The following is a 27,714-nucleotide window of genomic DNA, read 5'->3' as shown; positions in this document are numbered from 1 at the left end:
GCGCGATTAAATTTCGATTAAACCGATTTTTTCAACATGCTTGCAGTCTCCATACAAAATTATTCGTTTCTTCTATATGGCAAAATACAACAGTTCTCTAAGCCATCAAAAAATAACTTTTGCGCATCGAAAGTATTATAAACTTTGATGATAAGTATTGTTATACACATAAAGTTTGAATTCTGTGGCAAATTAAGCCAATATATTACCTTACAAGCTGGCAAACTTGCATGCAAGTTGGCTGAAATAGTCGTTTTTTGCATTTTCAACAGCTAATATCTCAAAAACTAGACGTGCTATGATATTTCTGAAAACGGCAATGGATTCAGCAACCCTTAATTAAGTGAATAGCGGTATTTTGGTGCTGGAGACAAAAACGTGTTCCGCAGTGTAATAAATGGACGCTGACTAAGCACGTACTGCTCAGGCAAAATCATGAACGAAAACAAGTTTACATTAATCATGACAACAAAGAACAATGTGCAAAACAACGTGAAGATTTCGGACGAACATATCGTTTAAATCTCACTGGAGACTACGACAGGGTTAAGAACTTTCGTGTTGTTGAATATTGCACTTGAAGGTATCATTATCCTTATTCTTTCTGGCGTTACGTCACAACTGGGACAAAGCCTGCTTCTCAGATAAGTGTTCTTATGAGCACTTCCACAGTTATTAACTGTGAGCTTTCTTTGCCGATTGACCATTTCTGCATGTGTATATCGTGTGGCAGGTACGAAGATACTCTATGCCCTGGGAATCGAGAAAATTTCCTTTACGAAATCCTCGACCAGCGGGATTCGAACCCACGACCCTCAGCATGGTCATGCTGAATAGCTGCGCGTTTACCGCTACGGCTATCTGGGCCCAGGGTATCATGTGGAGGCTTGATAAGCAATGCACGATTTTCACAACATCCAGTCTATTTGTTTGCTTCGCGACACAACATAGACTAGTGATGAACAAAAGGTATCAAATTCTTGGAATAACATCCGTGGATCTAATCTTTCTCCCAAGACACAAATTTTCAATGCGGAAGATTTTCCTGGTTTGAATTTGCCATTTGAATGAGGTGTTTGTCATGTATGGAATCAATTAAATCCCATGTGTTCGCGAATCGTCTTTGCAGATAAATGCTTTCAGGATCAAATGAATATTACAAAGATGGATTCCTACATACATATACATTACTGTATATACTGAAATTTTATCATTATCAATTATTTTGATGGGTCGCATCTAGCTAACTATCAGCGCCATGCCAACCTGGCATACAATCGCAAAACTCAAATCGTCACCTTAAAGCAAACGATTACTCATCCCCTAGTTCGCCATCTAGCAAGCACAACTTGATCACCTATAAACATGGAGCTCTCCGCACCAAGATCTTACAAACGCAATCAAATGAATAGTGGATGTATACTTAATTTACCTAGTCGCCAACTGGCTGGAGCTCATTTAAATTTGAATACATTCGTCACCCTCGTCGTTGTCATCGTTCTCGCCGTGATGTTCTTGGTCCCCGTATGAGTGAGTAGCTCCAAAAGTATGGAGTCCATCAAAACATGCAAACCTTCGTCTCGCGTCTTCTTCAAGGCAACGTAAACTCACACATTTTGGGTGGGGGGAAGGTGTTATCCACACGACATGGGCTCGCCATTTGCCAAGACTCGCGGGTGAATAAACGCTCAATTTAAGATATGAATTCGCCAACAGACAGTGGCAAGGTGAACCCGTTCGGAATTATATAACAAGATCAAAACACATTTCTATCAAAAACAACTGAAAATAACAAAAGTTGGTATTGTTTTGTTATCAATTTAAATTTGATCTTAATTCGTCAGGTTTTTTGAATAAATTTATAACAAAATTTGTAACATTTTACAATGCATTTCTACTTTTGCTGTAGCTAAATATTATCTGAAGCTATCAACAGTAACTATATTTATAATTTTAATACTTGAATAAATTTGTATTATATTTTACTTACAGTTTTATCAAATTATATTGTTTTATTACTGTTTCATGTAATGGACATGTAACATTTTAATATAACATGTGCTGTTCGAATTTTAAAAGAATAATAGTATATAAAAAACATAATCTGTTAAAATCTTTTTTTTTTTCAACTACTCGGGAAGGCGTGTCACATATTACGCCAAAAGAACGCTGACGATGATGAATATGCGAATTTTAAACTTCGCCGGCGGCGGAATTGTGCGGGAGTCGTGTGGGTTGGCGATGATCTGCTGCCATCGTTTTGTTGAGGATGTGTCACCCACCATCGCCCAGGTCTAGCGGCGGCGCTTCGTCATTCGGATTTCGGATGTGGAATGGGTGGTGATGGTGTTGGTGGAACGACAAGAAACGATATACATTTTAAAAGCTATTAAACCGGGATATTGTTATTAAACAACCGGCAGTTTATATGGTTGATTATTTTTTTCTTGTTTTGTTTGCATACCCGTGGCAAACGGTTGACGGATGTTGACAGTAAATGAAAAGTTTATTGCTTTACGTATTACAACCAACGACAAACGTGATTGTGTGACGAAATGTTGATAAGATTTATGCAGCGTTTAGAACAAACAGAGTGCTACTTAACACCTCTCAGTTGTATGGTAAGACACAATGCATGATGCAGTAGAAGCGCAAAGAACGTAAAAGCTAGTTCAGGATTAGGAAGACAAAAATGATGGCGACTAAACCGTCAATTTTAGATATATGGTGTCTTCGGTAAAGTTTTTTCCATATTTTTCAGTGATGTGAAATTAGGGTGGTCCACATGATTTACGAGATCAGAATATAAACTTTTTTGCTGACGCATTTAAGCCTATACAATGATTTAAATGGTTTAGAAGAATCGATTTGGAGCAACTTTGCCCAAGAACCCAAATTTCTATCTCTTATGGTTCGCGAGTTACGATTTTCTAAACAAATAAGTGATAAAGTGAAAAATAAGTTTTTTCTTAATAACTTTTTATACGATTATTTCTCGCAAAAACTTTGTTCTAAGCACTTTTAGAACTTTTGATTGCGCAACAACACAAACTACTGTTCTATCTCTTATGGTTACAGAGCTGAAAACTTAATCGATTGGTCACCACCAGCTAGTGACCAATCGATTAAGTTTTTAGCTTAAATGGATGATTGGTTCTCCAGATTTGTGCTCTTGCAAATTTGAGATTTGGCTTCGATTCATCTTCACCTTAATAGTTCATGAAAAACATGTCAAAACCGAAAAGGCGCAATTTCCATTGTATGATATCCAATGGAGGAGGTGAAGGAACAATAAAAATATGTATTTTTGGGTCACAATGACGCACTTTTTTGGTAGAAAAATGAATTAATTTAAGTAGCGGTCTATAAAATTTGTCATTATTTCTGAATCAGAGGTACGCGAATTTTACGATATGATTTTACTTCAAAAGGTGGGCGGAAAAATTGTCATACTTCCTCAATCACAGGGGTGTTGTTTCAATTATATGATAATTTTCAATGAAGGGAAGTGACCGGAAAAATCGTCAGTGGGTGGAAAAATTATAATGATTCCTGGATTATATGGGCGCAGTTAAAGTATTTCATTCTTATGGGAAGTGAATGAAAATTTGAAAAAAAAATCTGAACTATGGTGCCTTCTTCTTCTTCTTCTTAGCATTAAAGCCTGCTTCTCAGCTAAGTATTCTTATGAGCACTTCCACAGTTATTAACTGAGAGTTTTCTTTGCCAAAGTTGCCATTTTCGCATTCGTATATCGTGTGGCAGGTACGATTATACTCTATGCCCAGGGAAGTCACGGAAATTTCCATTAAGAAAAGATCCTGCACTGACCGGGAATCGAACCCAGACACCTTCAGCATGGCTTTGCTTTGTAGCTATGGACTCTAGCCACTCGGCTTAGGAAGGCCCACAACTATGGTGCCTTATGGGGCGCAATTTTCATTGCATGATATTATTCAATGAGATAGTGGTCGAAAAATTTTGAAAAGTGGATAAAAATATGTCAGAACTCCAAAATCATAAGGGCGCTATTTCCAGTGTATATTTAAAATTTAGAAGTGGAAGGGTTTCGAAAGTTTTATCATTCCTAATCGATTGTGCCATGTGGGGTGCAATATTTATTGGATTATATTACTCTATGAGTAGAGATGGGCACATTTTGCAGTGACATGATGAATAGAGAATGGAATCATAGGGGTGCTATTTTCATTTAGATTATAGAAACCTTTTGAATAGTTGATGAAAAGTATGTCTTACTTACTGAAGCAAAGTAGCACAATTTTCATTACATGATATATTTCAATGGGGAAGGTTGCCGACAAAACAGATTCATTATTCTTGGATCAAAGGGACATTTGTCGTTATCCCCGAATTGAAATAGAACAATTTTTTTGATATGATATTACTCCTTAAGATGGGCAAACAACTTTCATATATTCTCAATCACAGGGGCGTAGTTTACATTACATTATAATTCTCAGGTGAACTGAAAAATTGTCAAAGTTTCTGAATAATAGGAGCACAATAAGTAAGTGTATGAAAAAAATTTAATTTCATTTATAAAATTGGCATAATTCCTTAATGATAGGAGCGCAATTCCCATTCCATGACAGTATTCTGTTGTGTAGTTGCGCAATGTAGGAGCGCAATTTTCATTAGAAGAGAGTACCGTAAAACGGGGTAACTTTGATAGTTTTTTCGAAGAAAACTTGAATATTTTTGCATGCTGTTTCAAAGATTTACAATTTATATTTTTAAAACAAGTACTGGCATCCTAGCTATCGATTACAGTCGATAAATTGGCAAAAGATTCATTTTGAATGGATATATAATTTTTTATATAATCGAAAGTTTGTTTTCTGTTTTGGGGTAACTTTGATAATGGAATATGTTTCGAACAAAATTGAATGAATAACGAACATTTGTAGGGCATTGCATACCTCTAGGCGTTTAACGTTACATGGAAATTTCTGACTTAGATTACAAAAATGGTCCCAGTTTGTGAATATGCTTTTCGCTAAGAGATTTGAGACCGTATTCAAGTTCTATGATAACTAGGCTATCAAAGATAAGTGGCCAACTATTCAAAACTACATCAAATAGTAATCGTAGAACAGATTGTTTGTAAGCGTTTTGAAAATGCTAAAATTGTGTTAATTTTTTAAATTCGTATAAAAAGCCTAAAATGTTCTTGATTTAAATGAAAACCCCTCTTACATGAAGTGTCATACTAATATTCTTTAGTTTTGCATTCGTTTTGCTTAACTGATTAACAGAAATTATGATATTTCATTTAGTATGCGGTGGGTTACGCACTATCAAAGTTACCCGCATTATCAAAGTTACCCCGTTTTACGGTACCCTTTTGAAGAGTGAGTGAAAAAAATCTTCAGAACTCCTGACCACAAGGGGCGCAATTTATCTTTCATGATTTACATACAATTAGGAGTTAAGCGAAAAAGGATCAAGATTCCTGGATCTTTAGGGCTCTTTAGGACCCATTATCCGTTGTGCTTTTTCGGGATATCGGAATGATTAATTAGACGGCGTACGGTGGCTTCTTGCCATTGCAATGGTCAAACGATAACTATTTATTTTCCTATATTACATACACATACATCGAGGGGCAGGGACATACATTCACTCATTTGCACAAACATACTCCCCCCCAAAACGAACCGTTTTCAAATACAACACAATAAATTATCATCGTCAGGATTTAACGAAAAATTTAAATAAAACCAAATTAAAATCTAACGATACTGCCAAATCATTGTTGCTGGAGAAACGACAACAACTGCTCGAGTGTCCGGTGATCGCACTTGCCATTGATACCATTTCGATCTATGACTGTCGTAGTCTGCTGCATCGAGAACGATAGATGCTAGATGGCTGCTTCGTTGCCCTCACCATCGTAGCTGGAAGTGTCGCGGAATCCTTACAGTTAACACAAGGTAGGAACCCGTTGCGTGTATACACCTGTCCATTGGGGTAGAGCATTCCTGTCTAGTTAAATACTGAGCTCCCTGCTGCAGTACTGGATAAGCTAAACACGAGATATGCTCTGCTGAATAGCTACCATCGGGGCCACACTATCGCAGCTGGAAGTTATACAGAACGGCGTCTCCTATTGTGCTGCTGCTGATCGTTACTCTATGGCTTATTTCAATTTTCGTTTCCCGTTCTAATTGATCATCTTTTCACCAGGTTCTTCAAACACGGCTAGTCACGGCACCAAATTATGATCGCGCACGGGTAGGACCCATTATCCGTTGTGCTTTTTCGGGATATCGGAATGATTAATTAGACGGCGTACGGTGGCTTCTTGCCATTGCAATGGTCAAACGATAACTATTTATTTTCCTATATTACATACACATACATCGAGGGGCAGGGACATACATTCACTCATTTGCACAAACAGTTTCAATTGAAAGATAGAACCATTTTGAGAAGTTAATTCTCATCATAAGGAGTGTATCGAAAAGTAGTCGCAAACATTTAAAACGGTATATCTCAGATCATAGTTCATCTTTTTTAAAGCTTTTTTCACGCAAATCTTCATCATGTCATCAAAGATTGAAGCAGCTTAAAAAAAATTGAATAATTTGCAGTCTTAATATAAATACAACAAGGTTTATAAAGCATGGAAAATAAAATCTTGCACAAAATTACATTTTTGAAGTGTCTTCTGAAGTTTCGATGATTTGTATTAAACAAAATGTATATCAAACAAAATAGGATGAAAAGCTTATTCTATCGGAAAATATGTTTACTTCAAACAGCACGTAAAAAGAGATTCAAAAAAATAAATTATTGATCTAAGAATGCTCAATTATTGGAACAAGGTTGGTTTTAGAAAGTCACTCTTGTTAAATCAACTTTTGAAGCTCTGTCATATACAGCGGTAATTATATAGAGTAACATTTTTTGCTTACGTTACTTCATAAATATGCGAAGAAATTTTTCCAATCAAAAAACATTTTTTTATTCATTACAATCGTTCGATATTAGCATTAACGTGTAGAAAGAAAAAAAAAACAAAAAACGAGGTCCTTAAAAATCGACTTTTTTAGATTTTTGTATTTGCTCTTAAATGCTTGTTAATGAATTTTTCAAAATATTGTTTACACTATGTCATGAGAGTTGTGGCACAGAATATATTAGCATAAACAAAAACCATTTTTTCTTAAAATCTAACACATTTATTAACATATCAATTTTTTCAGAGGTGTGTAAGATTTTCATCGACATCTGTTAGTAATTTGCAAAATTATCATGCAAAATGCCACTTTCTTGAAACAATATCACTGCATCATCATTTTTAAATACATTGTAAAGCATTTCTGATCAAAACATTGTTTGTAGGATCAACCCATTATTTTTGAGACTTTTTTTGAAAGTTTGCGACTACTTTTCGATACACTCCTTATTGGAATTACCTTAGGGAGCTAAAATTTAATTATGCGATACCACCATTATGGCGGGTGGGCGGAAAAATTGTCACAATTTCTGAATAATAGGAGCACCATTTTCATATCAAATTAAAACCTTTAAGAAAAATTTGAAACAATTCCTAATAATGGTGTCCTATGGGGCGCAATTTCAATTGCATAATATCAGTGAGTGTGGAAGTGAGCAAAGAATTTTGAATAACGAATTAAACACATATCAGAATTCCAGAATCATAAGGACCCAATATACATTATATGATTAAAATTTAAATGGGGAAGCTGGCGGAAAAAAAATTTAATTCATGATTCAAAGGGGTTAAATTTTTATTCTTTGATATTACTTAACGAGTGAAGATGGGCGGAAAAATTGTCATAAGTCATGAATGATAAAAACGCAATTTTTTGCATGCTAGTACTCTATAATACGATGCAGGAGAATTTTCTCATATAATTCTTAAATAATTGGGGCAAAATTTATACAATAGAAAAACTTTTTTGAATAGCGGATGAAAAATTAATAGTTTTTGAAGCATAGGGGCGCAACTCTCATTATGTTATATTTTACTATAAGGTGGGGGTAGCAAAGTTGTCATTATTCCTGTATCATAGGGGCACCATTTTGTACACATAATAAAAAAATGTTATCAATTTTTAATTATATGATACAAATTCATAAGGGAACTGGGGCAGAAAAAACTTCATAATCCCTGCATCATAGAAGCGCAGTTCTTATTCAATAATAGTATTCTGCTTTAAATTGGAAGAAGCGCAATTTTCATAACATGATACAAAACTTTTTAGTAGTTGATGATTTTTTTATAATTACTGAGCCAAAGGGGCGTAATTTTCTTCACTTGATAAAATTCTAACAGGGTGGAGGGTGCAAGAATTTATTTATTATTCTTGGATTACGATGAAGCTTTATTCATCAGATAACAGAATTTTTTAGAGTAGTTGGTGATAAAATTTGTCATCAGACCTGAATCAAAGGAGTGCAAATTTTATGATATGGTATTACATCATTATAAAAAGTGGGCGGAAAAATTGTCATGCATTTTCATATGATAGAACTCAATAATGAGAAGTGCCATGAAAGATTGTCATAGTTTCTGAACCAAAAGAGCAAAATTTTCATTACATGATTTTACTCAAAAAATTTCCAAAATTCAGGAACTGGTTTATGCGCAATTTTCCTTAATAAATAATGTCGTTTTGAGCAGTCGATAAATAAAAATAATCACTTTAATATAGGGGTGCAATTCTCATATTTTGAAGAACCTTATTGAGTAGTGGATGAAAAATTTGTCATAATATATGAATAAGGGCGCAATATTCATTACATGATATTATTTTTTGAGATTGTAGGTGGAGGAGGCGCAACATTGATTACATAATTTAACTCATTTTGAAGGTTGACGAAAACATGAAAAGGGCGCAATTTGGGCTTCGTGGCCGCGCGGTTAGCGGCGTCAGCGTTTTGGGCGTATTGTGAATGCCACGAAGTGTGGGTTCGATACCAGCTCCAGTCGGTGGAAACTTTTCGTCTAATGAAAAATTAATCACTGTCTAATGTTCGTAATTGTTCAGTCTGTGCAGTCTTTGGCTAACGACGGTGTAAAATTGTCTTTTTTTTTAATTATGCCTATAGATTGTTCGTGGAAACTGGAAGTTGAAGAAAAAAAAATTTTTTTTAATGGTTGAGAGGCACATGGAAGTTTTGCCAACTCATTGGGGCATATTTCTCATTACAGTATGATACTTCTCTAGGTTGTGAATGGAAAAAATGAAATAAATCACAAACGTAAAATAATCATTCTTTGGATGAGATCTTACCATCCTGCAGTGCTATTTTCATCAATTTATCATTCTTTTCAGAAAACTCCGCAAAAAAATGTTTTGGTTTTGGAGAGTTAGTGACTCAGTGAGTAACTTGGAGTAACATAAACTTTACCGTTCCCAAGTGGAGGAGCACGTCGATCGTCACGAAGCGTATCGTCATTTCCGATGCGTCCAAGCTATTGACCCGTTGGGTTTGGTGGGTTCTGTAGTCGTCGAAGCCAAGATTTTCATTCAGACCTTGTGGAAACTGCAAGTGAGCTGGAACGAGCCTCTTTCAGAAAATCTGCAAACATTTTCAGGGCTGGTAGCAGTCAGACAGCAAAATAATAGTGACTTTAGTGACCAAAATGATCAAAAAAGTGACCAAAAAGTGACCTAAAAGTGACTTGAAAACAACAAGAATTAATTGTCATAAATGGTTAAAAAAGATGTCATATTTTAGATTATTACCTTTTTTACGAGACGAACATTGGCTTCATATATTTTAATACAGTCAATTCTCCCTAACTCGATATTGAAGGGATCATCGAGTTAGGGAGGTATCGAGTTACAGAACACAAAACCAGTGCAACCATAGACTTAAAGAGGTGCAACTGCAATCTAAGGGACCATCGAGTTAGTCATGAAAACCAACTTTTAATATGGTTCTCTAACTCGATATCGAGATACGGAATATCGAGTAAGGGAGAGTTAAATGTAGGGGAAGGGGTGGTAAAATGAACACCTTAAGAAAATCATCTTGTTTCTGATAGAAATACGAGAAATTTGTATAGTTCTATCGCACAACATCAAAAATAGGGATGTAATCTATAGCAGCGACATAGATTCAGACTAAAATAGATAAGTTCTGATTTTCAAACATGGTTTTCTAAAATCTTAGTTTTCGTTGATATTTTCACTTCAATTGACCTACGTATCAACTCGAACACTCAGATTTATGCTCTAAATCATCCGTGCGTGATAAAAATTCATCGAAATTAGTTTTTTCTCGGTAAAAGGCACGGTGTTCATTTTATCACCCCTGTTCATTTTACCACCACTTCCCCTATGTTATATTTCTGATTTCAGTCAAAAAACTAAACAAAAAAATCAAATACATGAACTCTGGTAAACAAACCGTGATAGAATTTTTAGCGGCGAAGTCATTGGAATGTTTATCGGCGGCACAATGACTAATTTTGCATATTGTGCTCTGCAAGAGAAATCCACGGAATGCGTTTATTTGGCAAATTTGGTACATTTGCGTCCTTGCAGAACGGAACAATCCAAGCTTACTTGAAATTTCACGTTGCGTTTGAAATGCGCTCATGTTATCTTCGCGTTACCGCCGCCGCTGGATGTGGATTTAAAATGAGCGCCGCAATACTTAGATTATAAACGATAGAAATGCTGAAATTCATGAACAGGTAGATTTGACGTTAGAGAATAGCTAACAATGATAAAGCATTCATTACATAAACGAGTTTTTTGTATAGAAATAGTAGACCAAAGTCGTGATTGCTTATTTTTTGGAATTTCTAGTTGTGCTTATTCTGCATGGCGTGTGAGATGAGACGAGCCGCATGAGGTGACAAGTGTCGACTCGCTCCATTTGATTAACATTAGTTGTCTCACGTCACCCGAGGTGAGAGCGACTAGTCTCAACACACGCGACGCGCAGAATAAGCACAAAAGTACTTTCTGGAATGATGACTACATAACTATAAATATAAGTGCAAAATTGAAGTTCAAAAGCGAAAAATTAAGAATATTACCACATTTGAATGAGCTTAAGTAATTCAAATTACTTCACCGAATTACAATAGATATGAAACATCATCAAGGGACAGAACGTGCCTATCAAAAATTCTGGTGAATCTTGTACGGGGCGCATAAACGCTAGGCCGCAGAGTTAGGCATATGCTATAACTTTAAACTCGGATTCAGGTCAGTACAGAAACTTTCCTGGAAATTCAAAATTCATCAACTCAGAAGAAAAAAATTATGGCAAAATTCTTTGTCAGTAATGGCGAACTCGATCGCCAAAATTCTTAAAAGTTGTTTTCTGGGAAATGTCAGGAAGAGTTCGAGAATAAATTTACGATGATAAAGAAAGATTGTTTAGCGAAATCTTGTTTGATTTCTGGCAGAATCGATTAAAATAGAAGAGAAAAGCATCCCAGCAAGAAATCATTTAAAATTTAACCCTCACTTTCCAAAGGTAGCTTCGAAGCTTTATCTATAACTGGAGATAAACTGAATCTGATTCCTGAACCAGTTTCTGAAAAATTTGTTATATTATTTTTATTTAAATTTTCATAGAAGTTTCAGGCTTCTATATTGAATCACTTTTGTTGAGCTTTCTTCAAAGGTAGGCTAAAGATCTCTTCAGTCTATTGTCCGTTGGTTTCTGCAGAAATTTATATATACTCAGCAGGTCTGTCAGTAATTGAGCCGTCATTCAAATTTAAAAAACTCAACAAATAAATTCTAGATATTCTGTCAAAAATGTCACCTGAATTCTTCCAGAAAGTTAGCACAGAATCCTGTCCTCTTAAGACACTTCATTGATTTAGACACTGATCTTAGAAAATGTTTGCATTAGAATAATAGAAACCAGTAAGACATTGCTGGACTGGCATTAAGGTTTGAGAAATTTGCGATAATCTGGTTGATTTATCATCAGATCACGAAAATAGTGACTTAAGTGACCATTTTTCTGAAAAAAAGTGACTTTAGTGACTTTTTGTTGGAAATAGTGACTTTTTAGTGACCAGGTCGAAAAAAGTGACCAAGTCACTAAAAAGTGACTTGCTACCAGCCCTGCATTTTGGTTGGAGTACTGGGGGAATCTCAGTTCGCTGGAAGTCATCTGCATTCCACGGTGGGTCGGTTATTCCAAGAGTTGCAAATCGTTCGAATAGCATGGGTTCAGCGACGCTTCGGACAGTGCTTATGGCAGAAGCTTGATCGAAAGTGTGGTAACTTTTTCCATCCTGCCCGTCGTTTGAATTCGGCTGATCCGCCATTTTGAACCGAAAACACGAAAAAGAACAAACGTCCGTTCGTCGCTACAATCGTCACAAGAATGAACGTTACTCCTCGTCATCGATTTCATCCAACCACACATTCTCGAATCACACGCATACATCTACCAAACCTACCATTCACATCAACAAATACGGTCTCGTTTCACTCACCCTAATGTAGTTGAATTCAATTCAACAATCATCCCTCTGAAACACACACTCACTTCCATCCTAGTCATCGTCTCACCAACACTTTTTCGTTATCTTCAATTTTCCCATCCTCTCTACTCGGCGCCTGGAGTGTGGGTCTGCAGAATCCATCTCTGACAGACTACTATGTTGTTTCACTTTCCACCGTTTCGTTTTACTTCGCATATTCCTATTGGAATATTTTGCATAAACGAACTGTTCAGGGGACACACAAATCTCAAGTAAGTAGGAAACAATTTAAGATTTAATCAATATTTCTTTTATTGTAGGAATACTCTACCACAGAAAGGTCCTTCACGAATGTGTCACCTATTTCCGAACGAGACCAAGATGCCAGGAACAGCTAATGACCAGAAAGAGTAAATCCGGCACCGCCATTCCTTACGGTTGAAGTGGATTATTGTGGTTCCCGGTTCTGGTCTCCTACCCTCATCGTCGCAGCCATCCTGTGAAATGCTTTGTAGCTGTATTTGTTTGCCTAGTGGTCAAAGCCGTCCATTTAGAGCTAGTCAGTGATCTAACCACTGAGGCATTCCTGGCAATCTTGAAGCGCTTTATCACCCGACGAGGTCGCCCAGCGTTGATAATGTGTGACAATGCCAATAATTTCGTCGTAGCCAAGCGGGAACTTCGACAATTGTTGAACCTATTCGAGCAACAGCAGTTCCAGAACGCCGCAGCTGAGCCAGATCGCCCAAATTTGATGGTCTGTGGGAAGCATCCGTGAAGAGCTTCAAGATCACCTTCTAGATGATTATTGGAACACGAACATTGCTGTACTACGAAATGCAGACGGTCCTCACGCAGGCTGATTCGATGTTGAATTCCTGACCACTCACTCCGATTAGCAACGATCCAGGAGATTTTGAGGCGCTCACACCTGGGCATTTTTAAGTTCAGTTACTAATCGCTATCGCCGAACCTAATTCGAACAATCGTCTCTGCGTCTGGCAGAAATCGCAAGATTACACCCAGAAACTGTGGAAGAAATGGACGACACTGTTCCTTTCCGACTTGTACAACTGGACGAAGTGGACAAGGCATATGTTGCAACGTGGAAAACCGTAGGTTACAAGGCGGCCGGCTATTTCTACGCCAATGACCAATATTTGAAATTATGTTGCGAGTGCCACCCTAGCGCGTGGTCACTCACTCTCTGTTTTGCCTAAGGTACAATACCATCAGTCATCAGATTATCGCACACTAAAGAGGCGTTGGGTACCTTCCGATTGTCATCGCCATATAAGCCTTTTCATGTGACACGAGGCTGTAATTTCCACAGAAGAACTGTCAAAGACCTTCCCGATCAGCTGATTTGGAACGTCTTGTGAATAAGCCTATCCACCTCTACGGGATAGAGATAGTAGAACGAAAACAACGACGGATGAAAATATATCTCCGCTGCGATTGTTAACAAGAGCATTGATAAACTACGTTGTGCCTTTTTGCCTGCGAATAAAGTGTAGTTAAGTGATTTCGATTAATCGCATAAAGTATTTTCGATAGTGATCGTATCAACGCAGACCTTTCGGACGTTCTATGTGCGTGAATGATTGGAAATTTTAAGCAGAAATTTCAACTAATCTTGAAGAACACTTTTGATGAGTTCAAGTTTCATCAAGATCTTACTCCAAAGGTCCTGTCAGGAGCTCATTTTTCCTTAATTTTGCACAGATTGGACTGTGCCAATTACAGAGGAATTACCCTGCTGAATTCGGCGTACAAAATTCTGTCGTGCATCCTGTTCAACAGACTGAGACCGCTGGAGGAGTCCTTCGTCGACGAATACCAAGCTGGTTTTCATGAGGGCCGTTCAAAAACGGAACAGATGTTTAGCTTGTGAATGATCCTAGATAAATTCCGGAAGTATAACTTGCAGACTCACCATCTGTTTATTGATTTCAAGGCAGCGTACGACTCAGTAAAAAGAAATGAGCTGTGGCAGATAATGTCTGAACATGGTTTTCCGGTGAAACTAATTTGGCTGATACGTGCTACGCTGGATGGTTCGAAATCAAGTGTTCGGATCGCAGACGAAGTGTCAACCTTGTTCGTGACGTTAGACGGGTTGAAGCAGGGAGACGCACTTTCGAATTTACTGTTTAACATTGCACTCGAGGGTGCTATTAGGAGATCTGGCGTGAAGAGAAATGGCTCTATTATCACAATGTCGCACATGCTCCTTGGCTTTGTGGGCGATATAGACCTTATTGGAATCGATCGCAGGCCAGTGGAAGAGGCCTTCGTTCCTCTGAAGAGGGAGATAGCGAGGATAGACTTAACCATTAATTCTACCAAGACGAAGTACATGGTTGCAGGTAGAGATAGAGTCAGGCTTGGTGGTGCAGATGCTGAAGTAGTGTTTGATGGGGATGTGTTTGAAGTTGTTGAAGAATTTGTTTATCTTGGAACACTTGTGACATGTGACAACGACGTTTCACGCGAAGTGAAAAGACGTGTTGCGGCTGCGAATAGGGCCTTTTACGGACTACGTTACTAGCTTAGGTCCCGCAGCTTGCAAACGGAAACAAAATTCGCCCTGTAAAAAAATAGATTCTTCATGTAGCTCTCTACGGCAACGAAGCGTGGACGTTGAAAGAGGCAGACCGGAAGCTTTCGGTGTTTTCAAGCGTAAAATGCTGCGGACAATACTCGGTGGGTAGCTCGAACATGGTGTGAACCACGAGTTGTACCAAGTGTACAAAGACGCAAATATTATCAAGCGTGTAAAATACGACAGACTTCAGTAGGCTGGCCACTTAGTGTGAATGTCGGATGAAAGAATTGCGAAAATAATATTCAGCAGGGAACCAGGTAGAGGTCGGCGGCTTCGAAGAAGACCACGAATACGCTGGCTGTACGCAGTGGAAAAGGACCTAGCGATCCTAAACGTTCGGGGCAACTGGAGAAGTTTCGCCCAAGACCGACGAAGATGGAGCTCTGCAATACGCCCGGCAAGGGCGTAATGCTACGCTGTAGCCATCAAGGTATCAAGATAGGTAACCTAAACTTGTCGATATTTTTTCAGGTAGATCTTTTGAAATTTCTTCACATATACTTCCAAAATTTCTTTTGGAGTATTTCTCCGGAATTATTTTCTGATAAAAGTGCCTTCACTTATTGAGGTATACATCTATATCTTAATAGTCATACATAATTTCTTCATTAAGGTGAAGATGTTTCGAAGCCAAACCTCAAATTTTCAATAGCATAAATCTGGAGAACTAAACAGCCGTTCAAGCTGAAAACTTAATCGATTGGTCACCACCACCATGTGACCAATCGATTAAGTTTTCTGCTCAAACCGCTGTCTGGTTCGATAGATTTGTGCTCTTGAAAATTTTAGGTTTAGCTTCGATGTATCTTCACCTTAAAACTCCCTCATGATTAACATCAAAAGTTTCTTGATAGTTTACCAGGATTTGCTATACAAGAGTGTCAAGAAATTCAATCCCTTTTAATTAGCTATTCTTCCTGCAACTTTAAGAAACACCAAAACATATTTCTAAACAGTCTTTTATGGCGCTGTATGTAAAACAATTATTCCAGTTTAAAAAAAAAGTTTGTTGTGCATACTGAAAAGCGTTAAATTCACATTATTGAACGATTCCTATTCCATATTTTATATGAAGGTGAAACTTTCGTTTCTCATTCGAATTATACATACATCCTCACTCAGTTTGTATACCTGAAAGAAAAGAAAGAGATGGAAATATTAATTAGTAATTTCAAAAACTTTACAGTATCCATTGACTAACGCTAAATTGCAAACTTAGAAGGATGACATCTTATGACGCAGTTTATTTTAAAATGTAAACAAATAGTTTGGGCAGTGAAATTTTCAATTTTATTTTGAAGTAAAATGAGCCATGAATAAAACATAAATATGTCCATAACTTCACATTAAGGATTCCGTTCGGCAATTTGATTTGAAGAAATTTAATTTCCTTTTCGATTCCCACGCACTGCGCTAAATTGAATTGCATTACGCTGCATGGTCGATAAAATCACGTTCCTATCGACATGGCCGCGATTTCCGTCATTGTAATATCAGCACGATCGAATCAGTCACCAGAAATAAATCCATATCTCAGTTACCATCAGTCAGCATAAACCCCATAAAATTCTACATGTTTGAAATGAAATTCCCCCAAATCTATTGGCGTGGGACGCTAAAGGCGTTATACATCCGAACAATGGAAGCCTGCACGAATTTAAGCAAAATTATTGAATTATACTTGTGCATTACCGAAGTGCATCACAGATATTTCATTCTCCCAATTCTGTTCACCATATTTTCATCACACCGGTACAAATAATCGAAATAAAACCCTCGCTCCCAACAAGCAAACAACAGTTGTGTCCATCCGAACCTTATCCAAATACTGAAACCCGCCCGAACCATGTCGCACAACCACGGTAATAATTATAAAATATGAATTAATATTATTTATGAATTACCCCGCATCTGAGGCTAAAGGGATAATCCCGCTGCCTCGCCGTTATCGGAAGCTTTCTCTTTTGTTTGTCGGCGTCGGCAACAACACTGACGTGACTTACACAAACACACAGAGAAAACAGCATTCACAAATGGGACACGTTGAGCTGGGATTGGAATGGAAAACACTGTCAGGCCAACCAGATTGTCCATGGGAAGGCTGCCAACCAGCTCGAAACAAATGTATCGATCGATTGACGACCCACAGTACAAGATGTTCATCTTTATGTATGGAAGGTATTTGATTTTTCATTTTTATTATTGCTCTCATGTCAAAGGTTGGCAAATTTTGGTTATGGGCTCAAGATGTAGAAAAGGATAACAACGATAAAAGCACAGCTCGACATATTTCAACTGTATTTACGAATGAATTCGGCTCCGTTATGCGTAATGGCACTTGAGCCTTAACAAATGAATACACAATAAACTTGTATTGGATTCTATTCGATTTCGATTCGATTTCGATTCGATTTCGATTCGATTTCGATTCGATTTCGATTCGATTTCGATTCGATTTCGATTCGATTTCGATTCGATTTCGATTCGATTTCGATTCGATTTCGATTCGATTTCGATTCGATTTCGATTCGATTCGATTTCGATTCGATTTCGATTCGATTCGATTTCGATTCGATTTCGATTCGATTTCGATTTCGATTCGATTTCGATTCGATTTCGATTCGATTTCGATTCGATTTCGATTCGATTTCGATTCGATTTCGATTCGATTTCGATTCGATTTCGATTCGATTTCGATTCGATTTCGATTCGATTTCGATTCGATTTCGATTCGATTTCGATTCGATTTCGATTCGATTTCGATTCGATTTCGATTCGATTTCGATTCGATTTCGATTCGATTTCGATTCGATTTCGATTCGATTTCGATTCGATTTCGATTCGATTTCGATTCGATTTCGATTCGATTTCGATTCGATTTCGATTCGATTTCGATTCGATTTCGATTCGATTTCGATTCGATTTCGATTCGATTTCGATTCGATTTCGATTCGATTTCGATTCGATTTCGATTCGATTTCGATTCGATTTCGATTCGATTTCGATTCGATTTCGATTCGATTTCGATTCGATTTCGATTCGATTTCGATTCGATTTCGATTCGATTTCGATTCGATTTCGATTCGATTTCGATTCGATTTCGATTCGATTTCGATTCGATTTCGATTCGATTTCGATTCGATTTCGATTCGATTTCGATTCGATTTCGATTCGATTTCGATTCGATTTCGATTCGATTTCGATTCGATTCGATTTCGATTCGATTTCGATTCGATTCGATTTCGATTCGATTTCGATTCGATTTCGATTCGATTTCGATTCGATTTCGATTCGATTTCGATTCGATTTCGATTCGATTTCGATTCGATTTCGATTCGATTTCGATTCGATTTCGATTCGATTTCGATTCGATTTCGATTCGATTTCGATTCGATTTCGATTCGATTTCGATTCGATTTCGATTCGATTTCGATTCGATTTCGATTCGATTTCGATTCGATTTCGATTCGATTTCGATTCGATTTCGATTCGATTTCGATTCGATTTCGATTCGATTTCGATTCGATTTCGATTCGATTTCGATTCGATTTCGATTCGATTTCGATTCGATTTCGATTCGATTTCGATTCGATTTCGATTCGATTTCGATTCGATTTCGATTCGATTTCGATTCGATTTCGATTCGATTTCGATTCGATTTCGATTCGATTTCGATTCGATTTCGATTTCGATTCGATTTCGATTCGATTTCGATTCGATTTCGATTCGATTTCGATTCGATTTCGATTCGATTTCGATTCGATTTCGATTCGATTTCGATTCGATTTCGATTCGATTTCGATTCGATTTCGATTCGATTTCGATTCGATTTCGATTCGATTTCGATTCGATTTCGATTCGATTTCGATTCGATTTCGATTCGATTTCGATTCGATTTCGATTCGATTTCGATTCGATTTCGATTCGATTTCGATTCGATTTCGATTCGATTTCGATTCGATTTCGATTCGATTTCGATTCGATTTCGATTCGATTTCGATTCGATTTCGATTCGATTTCGATTCGATTTCGATTCGATTTCGATTCGATTTCGATTCGATTTCGATTCGATTTCGATTCGATTTCGATTTCGATTCGATTTCGATTCGATTTCGATTCGATTTCGATTCGATTTCGATTCGATTTCGATTCGATTTCGATTCGATTTCGATTCGATTTCGATTTTCGATTCGATTCGATTTCGATTCGATTTCGATTCGATTTCGATTCGATTTCGATTCGATTTCGATTCGATTTCGATTCGATTTCGATTCGATTTCGATTCGATTTCGATTCGATTTCGATTCGATTTCGATTCGATTTCGATTCGATTTCGATTCGATTTCGATTCGATTTCGATTCGATTTCGATTCGATTTCGATTCGATTTCGATTCGATTTCGATTCGATTTCGATTCGATTTCGATTCGATTTCGATTCGATTTCGATTCGATTTCGATTCGATTTCGATTCGATTTCGATTCGATTTCGATTCGATTTCGATTCGATTTCGATTCGATTTCGATTCGATTTCGATTCGATTTCGATTCGATTTCGATTCGATTTCGATTCGATTTCGATTCGATTTCGATTTCGATTCGATTTCGATTCGATTCGATTTCGATTCGATTTCGATTCGATTTCGATTCGATTTCGATTCGATTTCAATTCGATTTCGATTCGATTTCGATTCGATTTCGATTCGATTTCGATTCGATTTCGATTCGATTTCGATTCGATTTCGATTCGATTTCGATTCGATTTCGATTCGATTTCGATTCGATTTCGATTCGATTTCGATTCGATTTCGATTCGATTTCGATTCGATTTCGATTCGATTTCGATTCGATTTCGATTCGATTTCGATTCGATTTCGATTCGATTACTAAAATACTCGAACAGAAAGCAGTCTTCTGAGGCAGTTGAGAAACTCCAACGCAAATATTATCAACTCAACAGCTATCCCTAATTGTGTCACCAAAAGTTCGTCCCTTGTCCAGTTGAAGCAATATAAAATTCCAACACTGATAAAGCACTGTTCTCTTTTCAAGTTTCCCATTTTTCATTTCTCGTGTCTTGCATTTTTTCGGCGCTGGAGTTTGTCAATGTCAGCCAACGGTCGAGAATGACCCAAGCTATACAGTCTGGAAACTGTAAGACTTCAGCCTTGACGATTGTTTATGCGTTGAGTATGGCTGAGTCGGGCTTTTGGTCCAACGTTTGTTGGAAGGTTTTGTGCTTTGTTAATTTACTTTTGCAATTTATCATTGTTTGTGTGTTTGTCTAACCGTTTTTTTGTGTGTGGTTTGTTTGTCTTGGACGAATGGCTTGAGGTCATGCAATTTGTTGGAGAAGTTATTCATTTGCTGTTTAAGTGATATTTGCAACAGGGTCAGCTTATTGTGATTTATGACCCACGTTGGTGGACATTTATTTAACAGTTTCATAAAAGATCATAAGTTATGCACGGAAATCGATCTGAAACAACGATGTAGGTTTTGATATGGTTTTATAACGACCTAAAATCTAGAATAGCCATGAAAACAGTCAGTATTACAAACAAAATTGATTACGGGTATACCGTATACCGCTCACGCAACGGGACCTTCCTTAGCCGAGTGGTTAGAGTCCGCGGCTATGTAGCAAAGCCATGCTGAAGATGTCTGGGTTCCATACCCGGTCGGTCCAGGATTTTTTCGTAATGGAAATTTCCTTGACTTCCCTGGGCATAGGGTATCATGCCAAACGCTATATGAATGCGAAAATGGAAACTTCGACAAAGAAATCTTTAACTGTGGAAGTACTCATTGAAAACTAAGCTGAAAAGCAGACTTTGTCCCAGTGAGGACGTAATGCCATGAAGACGAAGAAGAACCATTCTTGCAACCATCAATCGCCATGAACACAATACCTCTAAGTTTGGAGTGATTCAGAAAGTTTCGATACCAAAAACTAAGCTTATTATGCAGAAAAAAAATTGAAAAGAGATTCACCCTCATTCTTGGTTACGGCGAATCTAACTTTTGGTCTAATCCTATTCGTTCGAATCCATGGCCCGCTTAATTTTGCTCAGAAGATATTCCAAGTTCATAATGTACTTATCAATGCACATTCGAAAAGCAAATCAACGGTTTCAGACCTAACCAGCTCAATGAACACCGCATTTCGCACAGTCTGCATTCACGGTCAATAAATCTTGACACGAATGATCGTTCGAGTTATTTTGCCCAGGTAAGTGATGGCGAGCAGACGCCAATAATTACCGTCCAGATGGTTATGAGTTTGCAGCTGGCACGGTTTGGCTCTGTTTTGACCATGATGGCCCACATCATATGAAATTGGCATAGGTTTGAGATAACTTTGATGATGCAATGTATTTCAGGAAGTGTTTCCTTGTAATTGTGAGCTATCGTAGGTGTTGGACGGCTACACTGGAGTATAAATTGAAAATTGAATGCCCATAGCATGCATGTATCTTAAAAATCGTCTTCATAGTTAAGTGAAAAAACGTGTACAAATCGCTACAAATCTTCCGTATTGTCTCAAAATTCTGAACATGACTCATATTCCAAACAATTGACTTTTCATAGCTATTTTTCAAGAAAACCACTCAAATTTCTCCACAGGATGATCAAGACCTCTATGTTTAAAAGCTATGAAAATATCACTTCCTACCTATGAAATCATTACTGTTCGAAATATGAGTCAGTTCGGAATTTGAGACAAAACGGTAGATTTGTATAGATATGGTAAAAACTGGGAGTAAAGTATCCAGAAAATATCACATCATATTGGTAAGTTGCCACCAAAGGTTACTCTGTGATTTGTAAACTGAGGAAGGCCCTGATTAGTCAAATAGATTCCAGTGATTCCCAAACCAAAGCTGACCAAAAATTTCAAAATGCTTCCGAGAGATTTTTAAAGGTTTCTAATTTGTTTTAAAAAAGTTCTTAGAAACAATTATAACTAAATTTATTTGTCGATTGAGTGTGAAAGCACTCCAAAACCATATGGAATCTTTAAACAACTCTGAACCACCCTTAAAAATTCCTGAGACTTCCGGAAGCTTCAACTGGAACGTCCAAATCAGGTTTGGAGGAAAAATGATTTGGTAATATGTAGGGGCCCCTGTAGCATCCAGTTATATTGATGAATGTAGCATTAATTTAAACCCTATGGAACAGCTATTTAAACAGAACATCGTATTTTGGATTCAAATATACATTATTCTGTGAATCATCAAATATCCGAGAGTCCTGTGTAACTTGAGACTGGGGAAGCCAGGAACAGCTTTGAAAACATTTCTATCATGAACCATATTCTGAACTAAGCTTCCTTGACCTTGTAAAAAGTTTAAAACTAATAGGTTATCTTCACAAATAAATAAACATACATACATAATTGCTTCGCTTCTCCTTGGAGACTTTCTTAGAGAAATCCTTGAAGAATTCTCTGCAATTTTTTTTGCTTAAACTTTAGGAACAAGCTTTTGAAGAATTCCTAGAGGAAACGTGGAAAAAATCACCTAAAGATATTTTTTCTGGTTGCAATAATAATGAAACTCTGAACGAAAATAAGAGGGCATTTAAAAAAATATTCTTTGAGACGAATCTTTTCAGAAATTCCTGCAATAATTTCTGATGGCACTTCCGGAAAAATATAAGACGAATTCTGCAAGGTAACTTAAACAAAAATCTGGGAGGGATTCCTTGTAAAATTTGTGAAGAAATCGCTCAATGAACTCCTAAAGAAATCTTCGAATTTCAACTGAAAGAATCTTTGAGCGAACCTTTGAATTTAATTCTCATAAAATCATTAAATACACTAAGTAATATTTGACGTAACGTCACGAGAAATCCATCAAGAAATTTTTAGAAAGATACTCTGATGAATGGTTGGAGGAATTCTATGAAGAATTCTTATTGAAACGTGATCCCTGATCAATCTCTTTTTATAACGTTTATCAGGCTTGAGGTCTCTATGCTCATATTTTAAGATACTTAGCCACAACTAAAGGACGAACACGAAATTATTGCGACTCTTTTAACAGGGCTTATCTTTTCTACCATTGGGTAAAAATCAACCAAATTTTGCACACTTCCTCATTGATGTGTATTGTTTACATGCTGTCAAACTCGAAGTCGTGTTTTTCGATTCAACGAAAATGGAGGTGAACCAACGCGAGTCGAGGGAACAAATTGTTTCCAAACACCTGGAATTTCCTGAGCTGTCGCACCGGCAGTTGGGAAAAATGTTGAACATTCACCATTCAACCGTCTCCAGAGTGTTGAAGCGGTTCCAGGAGCGGTTGACGTTGGACCACGGCAAAGGAGCTGGAAGAAAACCGGGACCGGAGAACAAAAAGACGGAGGGAAAGGTGAAGCAGATGATTAAAGCAAATACCAACGTCTCAAGCCGTGATTTGGCTAAAAAGATCGGCATGTCCCAGAGTTACGTCAGAATACAAAGAAGAGTGCTGGACTACATACATACAAGGTACAGAACTTCCCAAACCGCGATGAGCGGCAACAATCGACGGCTAAAACTCGGGCACGGAAACTCGGAGAGAAGATGCTGACAAAATATGGCTGCTGTGTGATGGACGACGAAACGTATATAAAAGCCGATTTTAAGCAAATTCCGGGGTTGGAATTTTTCACCGGCAAGAGCAAGTTCGATGTGGACGACAAATTTAAGAAGAAGAAAAAGTCGAAGTTCGCCTCTAAATATCTCATTTGGCAGGTCATCTGCTCTTGCGGACTGAGGAGTGAGCCTTTCGTGACAAAGGGCATAGTAAATGTAGAGCAGTACTGAGCAATAATGAAGCGGGAACTTCGGAAGAGAAGACAGTCAAAGACGAGAAGGACATGTCAAGAAAATGGAAAAAAAAAACTGAGAAACTGGTACCGGATGACACTGTAAAGACTTTGATGGAGGGCATCAAGCAAAAATGCCTTCAATTTTACACTCAAGGCTTCATCGATTAACTTTGCTTTTGATTTTTGAAATAAATATATGTATAAAACTACCATAAAATTTTGGTTTGCTTCTAAACATTATAAGAATATTGGCATGACAGTTTCGGTGTCGCAATAATTTTGGGTTCGCCCTTTATGTTGTCTTCGACTGCCCAAGGTTCATCATAGTACGAAATACAGTGGCGATTGCTTTTGGTGAGTACTTCAACGTAGTAGGTGTGGTACACGGAATGATAAGCTATCCGGACCTTTGGAATATGATTAGTAATCATTGATTACCATATGGTGGTGTAAATAATGTCTGGCTTTCAGCGCAACTGGCGAGCAGAGTAGTGAAACGAGACGCATAGAGCTAAGACGCTTGACGTCGGGTCGTCGGGGCGCTGATGAACCGGAAGCCAACTTTCCACCGGAATCGGCATTCGACAAGTCAGTCTGTTGATGAGAGGAGATCATCGGGCGCGATTTGAGTAGGCTAGATCCTCCGTCGGAAACTGAACCGAGAAAATGGCAGAACCGACCCTGACATTTGGCCAACCATCGGCCGGATCGAGTTCGGAGTAGGCGAGGTCCTCCGCCTGGGACCAGCTGAGTAGATCGCGAACAGCACCGGCAATTGGTCAGGAATCGCAGGACCGACCTCGACATCTCCCCGGATAGCATTGGTTCGGAAGATCTTCCGACGCTGAGGAAATCTTCTTCTGAGTAGGATAGATCCACCGTCGGGGGCTATTTTGAGTAGTACGAGCGTATCTCTGGCTTGAGTCGCCGGAGCGCCAGTGAACCGGAAGCCATCCTCCAACCGGAATAGCTGTGCCGACTTCGGCACTCTATTGGACACCAACGGAGTATGAACAACGTGTAACCGGTTTCGGGAGTTCTCTATCGAACTTCACCGTCGGGAACTACGCTGGGTAGTATCGATCACGATGAACCTGCTTTGGGTAATCGGCGCGCTTGCGACCCGTAAGTCACCCCTCAACTGGAACCACAAGACCGACCCCAGTACCTACCGGTCCACCCGTAGAGCATGACGAGCACAGTAATGGAGCCACCAGCTCACCAACAAACACAGTACCATCTAACGAAAATGTCTCACATGGCCCAGGCGTGTTGCACAAATTGCAACCAGATCTAAAAAGCAAGAGGTTACGAAAAGACGTAGAGGCATCAACAAGCCCTCAGCCCCCTGCACCCCATGAAGTAGTTCCGGGAGGACATCGGACTTAAAGGCCCAAGCCAAGTTTTGAGTGAGAACCACAGAGCCTAAACCCCATGAGCTCCCCTGATAGCCGGGTTAGGTGAAAGTTTCTAGCTTTGCTAGAAGTGCAAAAATTCTAATAAAAAAATATTTAAAAGCTATGAAAATATCAGTTCATACCTATGAAATCGCCACTGTTCGAAATAAAAGTCATGTTTGGTATTTGAGATAAAACGATAGATTTGAAGAGATATTAAGAACTGAGAATAAGTTTTCAAACGATATCACATTAAATTTGAAAGTTGCCTTCAAAGGTCACTCAGCGATTCGTAAACTGAAGATGGCCTCGATTAGCTATAAATGTTCTAGTGATGCCCAAACTATTTCAAAATGCTCCCAAGCGGGTTTTAAAGGTTTCTTATCTGTTTTCAAAAGGTTCTTAGATGCTCAAGGGATTTTCGATAGGTTTATGATGTTCTTAAGCACATGCGAACCGGAAAAGTAAAGTGAAAAAGTTCCGCGATCGGTTAGTACTGTTTGATCTTTGACCTTGACGCTTGCTACTGCGGGGGTGGGATCAAACATGTCGAGCGTAGGTCGAGTAGTGAAATGAAAAAGCGCCGCGGATCGTTAGTAATGTTTGATCTATTGATCGAGTCGCTTGCTCTTGCGTGGGCGAGTGCACGGATAAAAATCTGATCCCCACACCATGATTTACAAATCATGAAATTCATAAATTGATTAGGTCATAATATCAGGATCACAAATCATGGTTCCTGGAGTCATAATCATGATTCCTCGTAAGCGTAACATCCAGTGTGCAAACACTAAGCGACGCACTTTGCTTAATCACATTCGTATCGATCACTCACAATTATCATCTTGAATTGTGCATCTTTGGCATTTGAATCATGATTCCGAGCAATCAGCTACAAAAACCTAACGCGTGTGTTGCGTTACGGCAATCTGACTCATGATATCATGAGTCCAAATCATGGTGTATTTTCATAAGACGAAAACACGCTGGAATCATGATATCATGAGTCATAATCTTGTTTTTGGATTTTGATTTCTACCCGTGTGATGAACACTTGTTCGGGGTACAATGCGTTTATCGAATTATATCACGAATCTGGTTAGGCGTGATTATATCATGGATCGCATCACCAACCATTGGTGACTCCCAGATCTCTACCTTATCCCACTGACCCAATATCCTTTCCATGACATCTGTGGAAATGCAGAGGTATACTCGGCCTCTAGTAACAACGGTTGTCTAACTAACATTCCTTCCCTTCCCCGATGACCGTAAAGACGTAGCCGGCGCCGTTATTGACTTTTAAAATTTGTGCTCTCGATTTGTGCACATTGAAGAATGATAAGCCAATCCCAAGCCCCATTCATAAATTCCCGGTGCAACTTCGATTGTTCTGGTCGATCACGGAGTAGCAACTACGAATTGTACGGTCATCTATGCTCATGCTCATGCTCACAAGCACATGCGAACCGGAAACGCATTTGAATTGAAGCGGTCGAGATTTCAGAATTCATCTCGGCTTCTGCGCTAATATCATCGGATTGAAAGATCAGGTTCATTCTAATTTCCTTCCTAAAAGCTTATGAATCCCTAGGTAAACTCTTAAACTCACTGGGGAATCCCTAAACCTTCATTCAAAGCTACTGGAAGCTTCTAAATTACTGTTTATCAAAATAATAAAAGTGTCAAAAAAATGACTCATTCATCGCTTACATAATAGATTATAGTGCTAAAAGCATCGTACACCAAAAAATGTCTAGAAGTTATACGTATTTATTGTATGGTAAATTTTTGGTTTAGCCATCCATTATGTGCTCAGATGAGGTAAAAATGACCGAAAAAAAAAAACAAACCAATACCGTACAATCATAGCTTTAAATCCTATAAACAATGGTTTCGTAATTAATAAGCATAGCATAAGCATAGATGACCGTACAATTCGTAGTTGCTACTCCGTGATTGACCAGAACAATCGAAGTTGCACAGGGAATTAATGAATGGGGCTTGGGATTAGCTTACCATTCTTCAATGTGCACAAATCGAGAGCTCAAATTTAAAAGTCAATAACAGCGCCGGCCACGTCCTTACGGTCATCGGGGAAGGGAAGGAATGTTAGTGTGACTACCGTTGTTACTAGAGACCGAGATCACCTCTGCATCTCCACGGTTGTCATGGAGAGGATATTGGGTTAGTGGGATAAGGTAAAGATCTGGGAGTCACCAATGTTTGGTGATGCGATCCATGATATAATCACGCCTAACCGGATTCGCGAAATAATTCGATAATCGCATTAAACACCGAACAAGTGTTCGTCACTCGCCCACGCAAGAGCAAGCGACGCGATCAATAGATCAAACACTACTAGCGATCCGCGGCGCTTTTTCATTTCTCTGAGCGAATGACGCGCGACAAGTTTGATCCTGCCCCCATC

At 38.3% G+C, this 27,714-nt stretch overlaps 1 protein-coding gene across 4 annotated transcripts in view; it reads right to left on the bottom strand.

Annotated features, from left to right (window-relative positions):
- Positions 1-27,714, bottom strand: part of LOC5575615 — a 984,994-nt gene that overhangs the window by 890,213 nt on the left and 67,067 nt on the right. Inside the window, exon 3 of one of the 4 annotated variants that reach the window (XM_021853786.1) lies at positions 16,179-16,199. The exons of the other annotated variants lie outside the window; for them this stretch is intronic. The gene's annotated coding sequence lies outside the window, so the exon portion shown is untranslated. The remainder of the gene's footprint in view (positions 1-16,178; positions 16,200-27,714) is intronic. 4 annotated transcript variants of the gene reach the window in all.

The sequence above is a fragment of the Aedes aegypti genome, chromosome 3 (genome assembly GCF_002204515.2).
Source record: "Aedes aegypti strain LVP_AGWG chromosome 3, AaegL5.0 Primary Assembly, whole genome shotgun sequence".
In the NCBI taxonomy this organism is placed as follows: domain Eukaryota; kingdom Metazoa; phylum Arthropoda; class Insecta; order Diptera; family Culicidae; genus Aedes; species Aedes aegypti.
The sequence above is the reverse complement of the archived record's forward strand: the minus strand, read 5'-3'. Positions and strand labels throughout refer to the sequence as shown.